Raw genomic sequence first — 15879 nt, 5'->3', positions numbered from 1 at the left:
AGGAGGTTAGAAGTCTGAAATCGAGGTGACAAGTGGGTGAGGCTCTGTCCCTGGGAAAGATGTACAGAAAAATGCTTCTTCTGGCTTTTGGTGGCTACTGTACTCCTTGGCATTCCTTGGCTTGTGGCTACATGTCTTCAATTTCTGCATCTGTCTTCATGTGACCATCTTCCTCCTGAATGCTTCTGTGTCTCCATGTCTCCCTCTCCTAATAAAGTCATTACATTAGGGCTCAGCCTCATCCCGTATAATCTTGTCTGAACTCGACTGCATTTGCTACAGCCTCATTTACAAATATGGTCTCATTTATAAGGAACTGCGCAAAGGATTTTCACATATTTGGTGACTGGGGGGGGGGGGGGGTGTTGTGCACAATTGAATCCACAACGGATGTCCCAAAGAAATTTTAATTCCGTGAGTTTGTGATAAATGTTTAGAAATTAGGGGAATTAATTTATTAAATCCCTAAATTTTGATTAATTGGTTACACAAATCTTACATGAATATTGAACAGCGTATAAAAACAAGTTCTTGGGGCATCTGGGTGGCTCAGTGGTTGAGCATCTGCCTTCACCTCAGGTGTGATCCAGGGATCGAGTCCTGCATTGGGTTCCCCGCAGGGAGCCTGCTTCTTCCTCTGCCTATGTCTTTGCCTCTTTCTCTGTCTCTCATAAATAAATAAATAAATAAAATCTTTTAAAAATTAAAAAATAAAAACAAGCTCTTTGATACAAGAGAAATTTTCATTACATTGAACAAAACTACAAAATGTACAACCCAAATGTCTTGAATGTGAATCTTCAAGCGTGGGACTTACTGTGCGTAATCTTAATGTCTTCAGAGGATGTTGATATACACACAGGGTTAAGAACTGCTGTGCCAGGCTGTGGGCCCATAAGGAGGCAAGGACCTGATTTGGTATTCTTGAAGCCCGACGTCCTACTTACTAGTTTTTTTTTTGTGAATGAATCAAAGAAAGAAGGAAAGGCTTTTGAAAAAAAAAAAAATCTTCGTCATTTTATTTTATTTTTTATTTTATTTTTTTTATAAATTTATTTTTTATTGGTGTTCAATTTGCCAACATACAGAATAACACCCAGTGCTCATCCCGTCAAGTGCCCCCCTCAGTGCCCGTCACCCATTCACCCCCACTCCCCATCCTCCTCCCCTTCCACCACCCCTAATTTGTTTCCCAGAGTTAGGAGTCTTTATGTTCTGTCTCCCTTTCTGATATTTCCTAAATACAAATAATTGACACCAATCTGTCCCAACTTTTAGAATACTTATATTCTGGTTTTATTTTGTTATTGTTTCATGGACTCATAGTCTGAACTCTAAATTTTCAGTTCTGATGACTACCTTATCTTTTTCAATGTGCTGTTTGAAAAGCAGCGCGTGTGTGTGAGCATGGCTATTAGTTGTATGTATGTTAAAGATGACCTGTAGGTGGATAAAGAACGTATTGGTGAATCGATCCCTGTTTCTGAGCTTATGAGCAGCTAGTGCAATATATGAAAAATGACCATAATTAAGACTTTCTTTTCCAGGGGCCCTGTATGTGATGTCATGGCCCAAGGTGAGGGTGTCTTCATTTTAATGCCTCCTTTCGTTCCAGAGGCAAATTTTTGCTTTAGTTACCCCAACTGACATTGGAATAGATTCAGTGATGTTTTATTCATGAAAGTAGATCTTGCAAATATAGCTCCCAATACACCAGAGAGACAAAAATATCACTATGATTGCACCTAAACTAATCTGTAGTTGTGTAACAAATTGACACATAAATTAAATTTTCACCACTAATGTCTGCTTAACTCCATACTCCAGTTTGGAAATCTGCTAGAGTAATTAGTTTAGCTGAGATACAATCATCAAAGATCATTGGAAATTAGAAGACATCAGGCCTTTTATTCTTAAACAATATCCATCACAGCTAGGGAGCTTTAAGGTTAAACCAACAACCCTGTGTCTCTCCATTCTTTTACATTTTATTAAGATTTAATGAATTACTAGATACTTAATTCATTTTCTTGAGACTTGAATTATCCCACCGTGGACGTGTCTCTATCACAATTTTTTCATTCTTTATTGAGCAGTCATTGTTGTGCTGAAAAACTTTCTGCTTTTCATGTGATTGATCTTTTAGGTGGTGGGGGAGTCCTCGCTGAAACAGCAGTTGGAAAAAAAATCACACCCTTTCATCTTTGGCTTCATCTTCTGAAAGAAAGAAGAATTGAGCTATTTTACCAGCTGTTGTGAACTGTTCAAATTTCCTCTGGGGAGAAAAATCAGTTGCTTTCAAAGCTCTGAGGGGTATCCAAAATGCTCCCGGCTCAAGAAAGTAAATAAAAGGCAATGCAGACTTTTCAAAGACTGCTCCGGGTGCCTAAGATAAAGTTTTAGTTACTGTGAGAATAATTGAAACAAAAGCCTGTGGAAAATGTAGCCAAAATCAAGAAGACTATCTGTTCATTTAGCTTAAATGTACTGATACCATTTGTGGTCTTGATGAGGTAAAAGACTAAAAGAAGACATGTGTGATCTTTTTTCAGAATTTGTGAGCTTGAAAGCTAAAAATAGGATTTACTGATTCTTGTGCTAGACTCTAATTAATGGACTCCATAGTATAGTTGCTCTTTAATCTCTGTTTACAGGTTCTTATTTTACAAGTTCCTACCTTGTCTTCTTTTTATTTATTTATTTATTTTTCTTTTCTCTACCTTGTCTTCTTAATTCTGCACTTGCCACTCCAAATCTATCCTGCATGCTCACACAGACAATTAAAAAGAAAAAAAAAGTGTTACGAAAGATATTGTTTTCATGATTACATTCTGTTATATACAGCCTTCAAGGTGGCCTCCAATTATCCTCTTATTCCGGGAATCACACCCTCCTGTAGAATTTTCTTACACTGACCTGGGTTTGCTCTGTGTAATCAGTAGAATATAGCAGCTATGGTATTATCACCGATCAGATTAGATTTTAAAAGATTATTGCTTTCCTTTTGGGTGAGATCCCTTGGTAGCTCGCTCAGTTTCAGTTTCTGTCTCTGTCTCTGTCTCTGTCTCTGTCTCTGTCTCTTCTCTTTCTCTTTCTGCTTCCTCTGGGGGAGGCTAGTTACCAAGTGGTGAAGACATTCAGGCAGTTTACAGAGAAGCCCATGTATCAAATAACTGAGACTTCCAACCAGCACACAAGTGAACGTGGAAACAACACTTTCTTTAATTCCAGTAGGGCTTTGACCTGAGACTGCAACCCAGTTGTTGGCTTGGGTGCAACCCAAGAGTTCCTGATCTAGAACCATCCAGCTGAGTCACTCCTAGATTCCTCACCCACAGAAACTCTGTGATAACAAATAGATTTTTTTTTAAACTGCTGATTTGGAGTAATTTGTAATATATAACTAATACAGATTTCTGTAAAAACAAAAAACAAAACAAAAAAACAACCCCAATAAGGGTCTCATTATTTCCAAATCTCTCAACATTAAACTTCTCTGCCTGTTGTCCTACACTTCCACATTATGCCATAATGCCTCACCCACCCTTTTTAATCTTTATTATTCACCACATGGGAGTGCTATATACTTGCCAGACCAGAATACTTTCCCTTCAACTGTTGCAGCTTTTCTTCTCTTTAATTGTGTCTGTATCCCTCCTTCAATTATACCTTTTTCCTCTCATTTCTTCTTACTACTTAGGTAGTGTCTATCTTTTAAAATCAACATCTTTCTTGAATCCTTCCAGAACAGACCTGATCACTCTAAGCATGTTTTTGTCAGACTATGATAGTTAGAAATTAATAGTATATTGTTAGTCTTAAGGCCATGTATTATATTGCTTATTAAAACTTTGTCATAATATATTCTACAATATGGGTTGACTGAGAGTAAGGAAAGACCAACTGTTTGTATTAATATTGAAGTCCATCAGGAATACAGAAAATTTCTAATAAATGCCCTGAACTTTATATACAAATTTAATTGTCTTTATCATAAAATATTTTCACTAGAATTTGCAAAAAAAATAATTACAGGCTAGCATAGTAGCAGATGAGATCCTTCAATTAAGAAATTATCTTACAAAAAAAATTAAAAAAAAAAAAAAAGAAATTATCTTACATATCTTTGTATTTCCTGAGTCTAAGACAGTGTCCGGTATGGAACATTAATAACTTTATCGAAATGGAATGATTTAATCTCTACTGTCAATTCTCTTCCTACTTGCTCATTAGTGGAGATAATAGCAATTTGTGAAGTGACTAAAAAAGAAAGGAAAGGAAAGGAAAGGAAAAGAAAGAAGGCAAATTAGGAGTGCATTTAATCTACAGATTGGATAATCTGTAACTGCAGAGTGAAGAGTAAAATATGTCGTATGTCAATATACTTGCCACTGATCTTAAAAGCTGATTGACTGATGTCATATAGGCCCTGAAGTTGATGAGAGGCATTCATGTGCTTATCACCCGACAAGTAAAGCACAGGAAGTATAAAGTTACATGGAATTATTCACTAAGCCTCCAAACCAATACTTACAAGAACTGAAATAAAGCTCTCTCTCTTCTGGGTGTGCTGCTTCATTCTTACACTCTTGCCTCTATTAAAAATATGACTGGTGACATCGTTTTAATTCCTTTAAAAATCTTTGCTGTGATTTTCAAGGCCTTTCAAGTATGGATTCATACCTACCTTCCGGTGAAACTGGACTTCAGATTTAATTACATGCCTCACAAATAGGATTGTCAGATTTAGCAAACAAAAATACAGGAAATTCAGTTAAATGTGAATTTCATATGGACAATAGATAGTTTTTCTTTAGTGTAAGTATGTCTCATATATGGAATATACTCATATGTATAAGTATATAGAATATACTTATTCAATATATATTTTGTTTTGTTTGTCTGAAATATAATTTTAACTGAGCATGCTGTATTTTATCTGACAATACTACCATTACTCTTACCCTTCTCCTTGTCTTTCATAATTTTCTCCATTTTTATATTGAAATTTTACCTATCATTTAATGCCAAGCTCAAATGATGTTTTCATTATGAATAGTTTATTATTGTCTCAGAACAAATAAATGTTCTCCTATCTCCCTACTTTCATGGAATTTATGTATTTTGAGAACTTAGAAATAGCAGAATATAATTTTCCTTTGAGTGTTAACCCATAAAAATAGTCCATATAAGAAAATTTGGCTGACTGAAATATCACCTAAATAGTCAAATGCAAGTCTTGATAATCAATTTTTTAATAATATTGTAATAAAGCAATCTGTAGTCCCTCAGTGAAATATTTGATTAGGTGACCAAGTCCCTCGTGCACTGTGGAATGGCAGTTCTCACCCTTAGCTATTGCTCACCAACAGTTAGTTGTATTCTTTTCTCCAGCTTTTTTGTTATCATGTGATTAACTAAACACTGTAAATCAGTGAAACTTGAGAATGAGATTTGTTCTTTCCACGAAAACTAAAGTATATGTTTTTAAAAGTCTCCAAAAAGGCAAGTTGCTAAAAATATTGAATTGGTTATGAAACTAAGAACAAAACTGTACAAGATTGAGATAACAACACAACAACAAAATCCTGAATGATTTTATATGCAGCTTGCCTTAAATGTGTTTAAGTTCTTGATTCACTTTAAAGGAGCCCATTACTGGGCACCTGGGTGGCTCAGTCAGTTAAGTGTCTCACTCTTGATTTCAGATCAGGTTGAGATCTCAGGGGTGTGGGATGCAGCCCTGTGTTGGGCTCCACATGCAGCATGGAGTCAGCTTCTCTCTCCCTCTCTCTCTCTCTCTTTCTCTCTCTCTCTTCCGGTGTCCCTTCCCCCACTTGCACATTCTCTCTCTCTCTCTCTCAAATAAATAAACAAATTTTAAAATAAAGGAGCCATTACTGGAAATTATCAGTAACATGTTATTAATTAATATGGTTTATGTGAGAAAAAGAGAAGGAGCTCTAATCATTACACTCATATTAAAAAAAAGAAGAAAAAAAAAAGACCTAGCCATAAAGCAAAGGATGGAAGAATGAATACTTCTTTCTGGATGGCAGATTAACAATAAAATGATTACAATAAATATTTAATCATAATATGTTATCCTTTTAGTTCAATTGTTTAAATCAGCAACAAACTACTAGCTTCTTTCATACCAAATTGGATGGACAAAAGTCAAAATATTTATTGGCATGTTAAGACTATTCAATAATATTAACATATCTAAAGAAAAAAGATATGAACAAAAAGATTTTTATTCACATAGTTACTTTGAAATAATGAGGAGAAGACTATTGAACTCAGTAAGGGGCAATTACCCTTGTTCAGGGCAGAAGAAATCTTAATTTATGCACTTTGAGTATTGCCATTGGCAAGTTTATCCTTCTACTGAAGACTCTGTAGCTCTTAAACTTTTTCATGATATCTTAGTTGAAGACATTTGGTTGATTTATCTAATTTCTTTTTCTTTTATTATATAAAAAAAAAAAAAACAGCCTTTTAGTTTGACTTTTATTTGACCTGCTACCTAACTTATTTATCTAGCAAGCTAGAGTGTGGCTAAACAGAGGGTGGAGACTTTGTTTCACTGTTCCCTGAAAGTTATCTGACACTCTGAATTTTTTTTTTAAGATTTTATTTATTTATTTATAAGAGACATACAGAGAGGCAGAGACATAGACAGAAGGAGAAGCAGGCTCCCTGCAGGGAACCCGATGTGGGACTCCATCCCAGGATCCCGGGATCACACCCTGAGCCAAAGGCAGACCCTCAGCCACTGAGCCACCTAGGTGTCCCCCTGACTTTCTCAATTCATGCATGTGCTTGTGTTACTGAGTGTTGGTTTCATTGGTTCTCATAACAGAAGAAGGAAATAAAACCCTGAAATTTATCAATCTATCTTACCTACTTCTATTTCCCAACAAATTCAGTACTGTTTTTCTCAATAACACATACAATCCACAGCAAACTTGCACAGAGTGGATGTCTTTTATAATGATGATCATAGTATCTTCCAATGGATAATTACCCACGTGCACATTTTATCTCTCCTACTCTTTTGCAAAGTGCTCCAGGGCAGAGATTAATGTCTTCTACATCATTTTTGTACCTCATGGATGGAGTGGAGTTTCTGGCACATAGTAAGTTGCATATTAAATATACATGAGTTAAATGGAACCAATAAATTTCTCGCTGTTCAACATCTAGTACTTAAGGCAGGCGATGTCTTATACTTGAGCATAAATGAACAGTCACAGCTTAACTACTGAACTAAAACTTTAGGGAAAAGACATTTCTCTTTGGCATGCTGTAAAGGGCCTTCTTCCTCTCTGCCCGACATGTTGTCCTGTTAAAATGAAACATTTTTCCCGTTGGGCCCATGGACCAGCAAAGCAGCATACTTAATTGTAAGACGGTGATGACTGCCCTTGAACCTTCTGGGCCTGAAGGTTTCTCTTTTCTCTGCAGAAAAACATATGAGGTTCTAAGAAAAAAAGAGAGAGTAAATGCAAGAGGTAGAATGACTTCAGGGTCTGGCTTTTATCTGCCAATCAGTTATTCTTGTTCTTATTAGGGAAATAATTTCTTGGACAGGATTTACTTACTTAAACTTGGTATAAAATTATACTTATTATTAATAAACAAGCAGGGGCATACATTAGCATTAGAATATGGATACATTCAAAGAGCCTTGCATGGTGTATCAGTTAATACAGATGCAAAATTTCCTTCTGTTTTCCACTCTCTGTTCTGTCATTTAATGGTCTGAGACACGCCACAAGCAGAAAATTACCCTAACCTTTACACCAGTTTCCTCTAGGAACAATATTTCCGATGGTTTCCCTTAAGTTCAAGGGCTTAAATCTACTTTTATATCTTTTCTCACTTTCATTGTAATGTCCTCTTCATTCTCGTGTCCTTCTCCACTCTCATTTTACATATTTCAAGCTTTATTTTCATTCTTATCAATTTTAAAGCAAATCATTTTCCAGGAAGAGGAAATTGTTTTTGTTTCTTTTCCATTCAACTACTGATTTAATGTGTTTTAAATATTCCGTCCTACTGCTTCCTTTTTCTCTAAGGCCAAACCGGGCATCTCAGACTTATCTCGGTTTTGCTTTTGTTTTTTAAACAACCGTTATGTCTTTTTTTTCTTCACTCACTACTTCCTATTTCAATTACAGGTGAAATTTGATTCTCTTGCCCATATGTTCTGTTAGTAAAAGTGAACCCGGATTTTACCCACCATCAGGGAGTGCACAGAGTAAATGGGAAGCTAGGCCTACAGAAGAGGTGGACAAACAGACTAAGAACCACAGAGTTAAAGACTCCTTCATCTCATTAGAGCCCTGCCTATTGTAGAAATAAACTTGATCAAAATATTTCCTAATCTGTGTGGTACTCCTCTCCATATCCAGAGTCTAATGAGAGACCATCTGACTATGCTCAGGTCACTTGCATAATCCTTGGCCACACTGGGGTACAATGGGGAAGCCTTTGGCAGAAGGAATAGCTTAAGCTTTTGTACAGGCAGGACCGTGAGATTTAGAGACCCGCCCAGAGTATACACAACGTGGGAGAGCTAATACTCACTCCAGTCATCATTCCTCTGAGCTCTGCAGGCCCTTTTTATTACTATGCTGTATAAACTTTTCTGTGCAAACAGACTAGTGAGTACAACGAACTATACATCAAATGACTGTACTTGCAATGAATCCCACTAAGAGAAACAACTGACATTGTGAAATACTTTCTTCTTCAGGACTTAGGTAGCTGGTTGACTGGGTCAGAATCCTGCAGCTGGCCATATGCCAACTGATGATTGACATCAACCAAGCTGAAGCCCTGGGGAGGAGCAAGAAAATTGGGACTAGTTACCTACTCTCTGATAAAACTCAGGAAACATAAATTAATAAGGATTTTCAAACTATATACCTTATTTTCTTAACTGACTAGAAAGTTTTGTCTTCTATTTTGTGCAATTTGTTTTTCTTAACAGCTCTCTGATCTCAATGACCCCCCTTTCTCTGCAGTCAACTTTGTGCAAAGCCTGTTCTGGTTCCCTCAGGAGCCTTTGCGGTAGTGGCATTTGCAGTTGGTGGTGACGGCATTTCTAAAAATTTCTGTCTGTGCTGGAAAAATAAGACATATGCATTGACATTTCCAATCTGAGCACAATAGCTCTTCATTAATCCCGTATTGTAAATGCCACTTCTGAATTTTACTGTCTTTGATTTTTCCTGATTCATTCACTTCAATAATTCTCTAAGGAACCATCTTACCAATTTTTGGTATGTTGATGCTGGTGCCTTTCCACAGAACCATTATGATTATATATTATTTAATTTGCTTGCATAAAAATAGGTTATTACACAGTGGATCTTCCTTAGTGCATAAGCATGTGTTTTAAGGCCTAAAATTTTAATTTTTAATACATTTAGTGGTAGTATTTGAATACAAAGATAGTGAGTCTGGTCTGAAATGTAAATATTCCTGGGAAATGCACATATATTTTGATTTACTAAAGATCATAATGAAATCAGTAGTCCCTTTGTTCAAACAAATGATTAGATATAAGTATTAAAACAGAAAGTTATGTTATGAATTGGCTACTTTTGTTGCCTACCTGAACATTAATAAATCATCCCATTTGAAAATAATGACCATAATTTCTAAGTGTAAATGGCAGGTAGTGGAAATTTTTGAAGCATGGACATGTTGACTTTTGAGATTTTGGAGGAAATTTTTCTGTTTCTAAATATTTCTGTCCTGATTGTCTCTGGGATCCAAGATCTGTGAGATTCTGATTTTTAGCTCAAGTAGTAAGGACCACAGAATCACCCTCTGTTGATTTGTTTAGAGGCCAGATTCCTGAACCCAACTCAGAACATAATGAATCATAATATCTGGGTCTTTGTTTCCACATTAAAAAGAAATCTCAGGTGAGTTTTATGTTCACTAAGTTTTGAAAACTATTTATAAATAGTTCTCCTTTCCCCATAGCTGACACCATTTAATCTCCAAGTTCAGATACTTTTCTCTTTTTGTCTCTGGAACACAGTCTGAAAGTAACTTCAAAAACAATCAATGCACAATAGACAATAGAGTATTCAATAGACAAAGAATAGTCTCATAAATAAGTGGTACTGGAAAAACTGGATATACACAAGTAAAAGAATGAAACTGGACCCTGATCTTACACCCCTCACAAAAATTAACTTGAAAAGGATTCAAGGCTTATGTGTGAGACCTGAAACCATAAATCTTCTAAAAGAAAACATAGGGGAACAGCTCCTTGACATTGGTTTTGGCAAGGATTTTTTTGAATATGACATCAAAAACACAGGCAACAAATGCAAAATAAACACATGGTACTACATCGAACTAAAAAGCTTCTGCATAGCAAAAGAAACTATCAATAAAATTAAAAGTCAACCTGTGGAATGTGAGAATATTTTGGCAAGTTACATATCTGATAAGGGTTAATATCCAAAATATATTTAAAAACTCATTCAACTCAATAGCAAAGAAATAATAAAATTTAAAAATAGGCAAAATGTTTGAATAGACATTTTTCCAAAGAAGATATACAACTGGTCTATAGGTACATAAAAAGACACTCAACATAGATAGTTAATAAGGAAATGAAAATCCAAACCACAGTGAGAAATCATCTTTATAAAAAAGACAAGAGATACCAACTGTTGGTCAAAATGTGAACAAAGACTACCTCTCTGCATTGTTGGTGAGAATATAAATTGGTAGAGCCATTATGTAAAACAGTATGGATAGTCCCCAAAAATTAAAAATAGAACTAACATAAGATCCAACAATCCATTTCTGGGTATATATCCAAAGGAAATAAAATTAGTATCTTGAAGAGATATCTTTACTCCCATGTTCATTGCAACATTATTCACAATAGCCAAGGCATGGAAACAATCAAAGTCTCCATCAGTGGATGAATGGGTAAAGATAATGTGGTACAAATATACAATTGAATATTATCCAGTCCCAATAAAGAAGGAAATCCTGCTATTTGCAGAAACTTGGATGAACCTAGAGAGTATTACGCTAAATGAAATAAGCCAGACAGAAAAGAACAAGTACTGTATGGTATCACTTACATAGTGGAATCTATAAAAAAAAAAAAAAAGCTGATTTTATAGGAACAGAGAGTACCAAGGTGGCTGCCAGGAGGTGGAGGGTGGAGAAAATAGGGAGATTTGGATTAAAGGGTACACATTTTCAGTTATACGATAAATAATTTCTGAGGACCTACTGTACACTTTAATGACTACAGTTAATAGTATGGCATTCTGTACTTGAAATATGCTGAGTACCTCTTCTGCTAAGTGCTCTCACAAAAAACACCCCCCCCCCAAAAAAAAACCAACTTCATGAGATGATGGATGTGTTAATTTACTTGATTATGATTGTTCCACATGCATGCATGTATGTATCAACATATTGTACACTTTGATGTATACAAATCTGTCAATTATTCCTCAATAAAATGACAAAAAAAAAAAAAAAAAGACAGAGAGTGAAATAGAAAAAAAACCCAACAGTCTACACATCAATAGTCTAGGATTCAACAATGAGTCATTCATGTTGTTCCCTTCTTGTCTCCTAGCCTGCCTAGCCTAGCAACCTTGCTTCTGGAGGGCTGGGACTGGGAATCATTTAGTTGAATGAGCCATTCAATTCCCAGAATTGCTTTCCACGTTGAGACCTGGCTCACAGGTACCTTTCTGTTTATCATTCTCCAGCCACATTCATGTTTCCTTTATTGGGATGAGATCCTTCAATCCATGACAAAGGTGCCTATATTATAAAAACCATATTCCCATCTCTCAGGCAGAGCTCCTCCTCTGAGCACCTATCTGTTCAAGCCCCTAAATCAGCTTTGTCCATGTGACATTGCTTTGCCACCTGGTGTCTAAGGCCAGGCTCGCTCATTAGAAGCACGGAGCTCGAGGGCAGGGGTCTCTTTATAGGAATTCTTGCATTCTCAGAGTCTAAGAATTACTTGACACCAGGCAAGCACATCATAAATACTTGCTGCACCGGAAAGAATTGAAGCCAGCACAGTTTCTGTCCCAAAGATTGGTTTTGATGCAAAATCCAATTTTTGCTATTTTGCCATTGAATTCTAACCATAGCTATTGATCTAACTTAACATATTTAAGAAAAATGAAGACACCCAGGAACATTTTGTCCTCTAACTAGATAATGTTTACATTAATATGAAAGAATCTAGAGCTCTTACTTTCTTTGGACTTAATGAGAGTACCCGATTTAAAATAAACTAATCAGTGTTGAAGTCTGGTTTACAATTTAAGTGAAAGCAAATGTGGCTTTTAAAAATCTTAATCAAGTGTCTGGCATAACAATAATAATCATTTTCTTCTCACTGATTAAATCAGAGAGCGCTGACATCTTTTGTCAGGGTAGCTTTGGTAAGAGTAATGTGTCAGTGGTTTTGAAAACAAGTATTTAAAAAAAATAATAAATTAAATTTTTTTAAAAAAAGAAAACAAGTATTCATTTGAATTCTCTTGAACTCTTGTTAACTCACATAAGTTCATTACTTTCAAAATACTGGATTTGACTTTAACCCAAAATTGTTCTATGTAAACCATGTAAGACTAATTGAAGTCAATGCTATAGATTTTTATTCTTTGAAATATATCTGTGCTTACCCATGTGTCATCAAAATAAAATCTTGCAAGATAGCATTAATAACTTCACCAATGAAAACATTTCAATTGCAATATTATACTGATTTCTTCTGCTTTTCAAATTAGTTTACCAAATTACCTCATATCTTATTATGTTGATAGGAGCTTGATATTAGGTCTGCTAAGATTTGAAATTAAAAATCCTGAATTAGTGAGCTCTTAATATAATTTTGATAGGAGTAAACTTGGTACAAACTTTTGGAGAGAAATTTAGCAAAATGTATCAAAAGACTTTACATATTCTTATAAATTCTTATTTATAGATGTATCCTGCAACATCCTCAAAGATGGGAAGTTTTAGATAAATATATTTATTGCAGATTTTTAAAAATAATTGTTCAAACATGAACAAAATTAAGAGTGCAAAAATCAAACAAGATTACCACTCAGCGCAGGGATTATTATTATTGGATTTTTTTGTTTTAAGCCTTTTCTGTATTTCTAAAATGGTCATAATGAACTTTTATGTCTCTGGTAATGAAAACCAAATAAAACAATTTTATAATGTTATTTGAAAAATATAATGAATTAACATTGTTCTTAAAATAGTTTTCTCTCAGTTTTTATTTGTGGTTTTACTATGCATTAGAAATGTCTATAAATCACTCTGTTGCATGTTAGATCCTGACCAAGTGATTCATCTTTTTAGAGTCAGAAGTTCCGAGGACAACATAAATCAAATCAACAAAGGTTTGCTTGAGTTTATACCCTATAGTAAGCTCTAGGAAATATCTATAAGTCTGAAACTTCCACTCTTACCAGAAGCTACCTCCCAGTTTAGATAACTCATGTTACCTTCCCATCACATGATAAATTGCATGGACACATGGATACACACATTTTAATATATATATATATATATATATATATATATATATATATATATTCATATCCTTGGAGGATGATGGCTGCCAGTTTCATGCATACTTCTTATGAAAAGGTAATGTGTGGCACATAGCACAAAATATACACAACGGTCTGGAAAAGGGGAATTATTGGTTTTTCCCTTGGAAATATTGACTAGGTCATTACTATCTATGTCTGTACCCATGTGGTGATGTCTGTCTATCTATCTACCTAACTACCTATCTATCATCTATTTATCCATAACAGTTTTTGAAAGAGCTCTTTTATTGGGAACTTGATCACAATAAGCCCAGTTTCAAGTCCAGAAATTATATTCTGACAAATTACATATGCCATCTGGATGTTTATTCATCTACCCCCTTTAAATTCGCTTCTATGGCTTAAGAACAATATTTATTTTCACTAAGCTTATTGAATTGTCCTATTTTCAGCAATACCTCTCAGCTTGGGTAGTCCTTTCCCTGCCTCTGGGACCCTGTTCACTGCTGCTTATTGGTTATTCCAATCGATTCATACCTTGTTCTACAGAATAATGTGTGGCCTCAAAAGAAGCCAGTAAGGACTTGCACTGGAATGACACTCTTCATCTTTACTTTGCACCCAATTGTGCAGATATATACTTGTTTCTTTATTTCCCTACTGATTAACTACAGAGTCTATAAAGATGAAAGCTAAAGTGTTTTTAAGGACAAGAGTGTTCTCTAGAGTCCTTCACCCCAAGGTAAACATATTAGCATTAGATCTAGCTTCTTCTGTTCTCCTACTGGAAACTTTTCTTACCAAAATGTTCTTTATTTCAAGGCTGCCTCTGTCAATCTTCAGCACTTTTCTTTCCAAATTATTTTCCATTATGAACTAGTTCTTGGCTCAGACAAATGAGACATCAAAACTGTTGGCCCTGGAATTTGTATTCTGAATATATTACTTGGCTGACACCATTTTTTAAAAAAAGAAGAAGCCAATATTTCACAATAAAGGGAATTTAAATAAAAAATCCAAATTTCTGATTCTTCTAATAAATCCAGAGTCTCTTATAATAATCCACTAGTGTTGAGGAGGAGTCAGATCCTGTGGATCCAGTAGTTGCTCTAATTGTTTAGTTACCTGATTCCTATAGACCTCTAAGTTTGAGACCTTTGCCCAAGACCTCCCACCCCTCTCCCATCTGCATTAAAGTTGGAACTGCTAAATCTGTATACTGTTCCCTTGGGCTTCAGGCCTGGTGATGATAGTAAATTTTAGTTTATGGTGCAAGTCCAATAACTTTTGTGTAGATAGTGGGAAGAGAAGAGAGCCAGTTTTCCCCTAGTTGGCAAAATTTTAAAACAGACACACACACACACACACACACACACACACACACACATTTTTAACAGAGAAAATTAATTTTATGGAAAGCGGTACAATCAAAAGCCTAAATAACAAAATAAGGTAGTGAGACCCATTATTTTAATTTTTTTCTTTTTCATCTTGGTACCTCCTGAAATAATAAAAGAGCCATATATCTCTTCGTTCTGAGCCCCCTTTAAATTCCTGGGGTCTCTGAGATCCCTCTCTGGGCTTTGGAGCTGGTGCCACAAGGTGATAAATCTTCAGTTACTTTATTCTTCTACCATATGTGTAAAGATACATTTTTATACCACGAAAAATAAACTATATGAAGTAAGGATAAGAGGACAGATTCCGCTATAAAGTGCTACTTCTCCTTATTAAATCAATAGACAACCGTACATCTAAATTTCCCTTTTTCCAGGTCATAGAGATGTTTTTTGAAGTGTCCTACCCTGCTCTTTTCAGAGGCTGTTCTATGCTGAGATGTTAGTTTTCTGTGCAAGGTCTCACTAATCATATTTGCTATGTGTTCTCAGGCTGTATTTATGCCATTGTTCACAAGTCCTTTTATCACCAAGACTAATATTATTGTGAAGGTTTGTTTTCTCCATCAGTCTTGACTAAATGATAGCTTCCTACCTTCATTCCTCACCTGGGAGAGTTCCAGTTGTGACTTAACAAATCTGAGTCCAGCTATGTGTCTCACACTCTTGTTTCTTTCCCTTCTTTGCACTGATTGGAAAGCATGCTGTACATTCTAGTGAAGAATAAAGTCTTGGTTGAGACAAAGCAGAGAGAAATACCCACAAGGACTGTAGCTTCACCAAAGACCCTCAGGTCAACATCAGGATTAACCATCTCATACTCACTGTCAGGTAGGATACAAAAGGAATCAGTTTTTCTGATTGTATCTTCTCAGAGTCATTATTTTTTA

General features: G+C 35.4%; 1 long non-coding RNA gene across 1 annotated transcript in view; it reads right to left on the bottom strand.

Annotated features, from left to right (window-relative positions):
• Positions 1–1218: 1218 nt before the first annotated feature.
• Positions 1219–15879, bottom strand: part of LOC121479548 — a 55223-nt gene continuing 40562 nt past the window's right edge. The window contains exon 3 of the long non-coding RNA XR_005984749.1: positions 1219–2217. This is a non-coding gene — a long non-coding RNA (uncharacterized LOC121479548). The remainder of the gene's footprint in view (positions 2218–15879) is intronic.

This window comes from Vulpes lagopus, chromosome 20, assembly GCF_018345385.1.
Source record: "Vulpes lagopus strain Blue_001 chromosome 20, ASM1834538v1, whole genome shotgun sequence".
Taxonomy (NCBI): Eukaryota; Metazoa; Chordata; class Mammalia; order Carnivora; family Canidae; genus Vulpes; species Vulpes lagopus.
The sequence above is the reverse complement of the archived record's forward strand: the minus strand, read 5'-3'. Positions and strand labels throughout refer to the sequence as shown.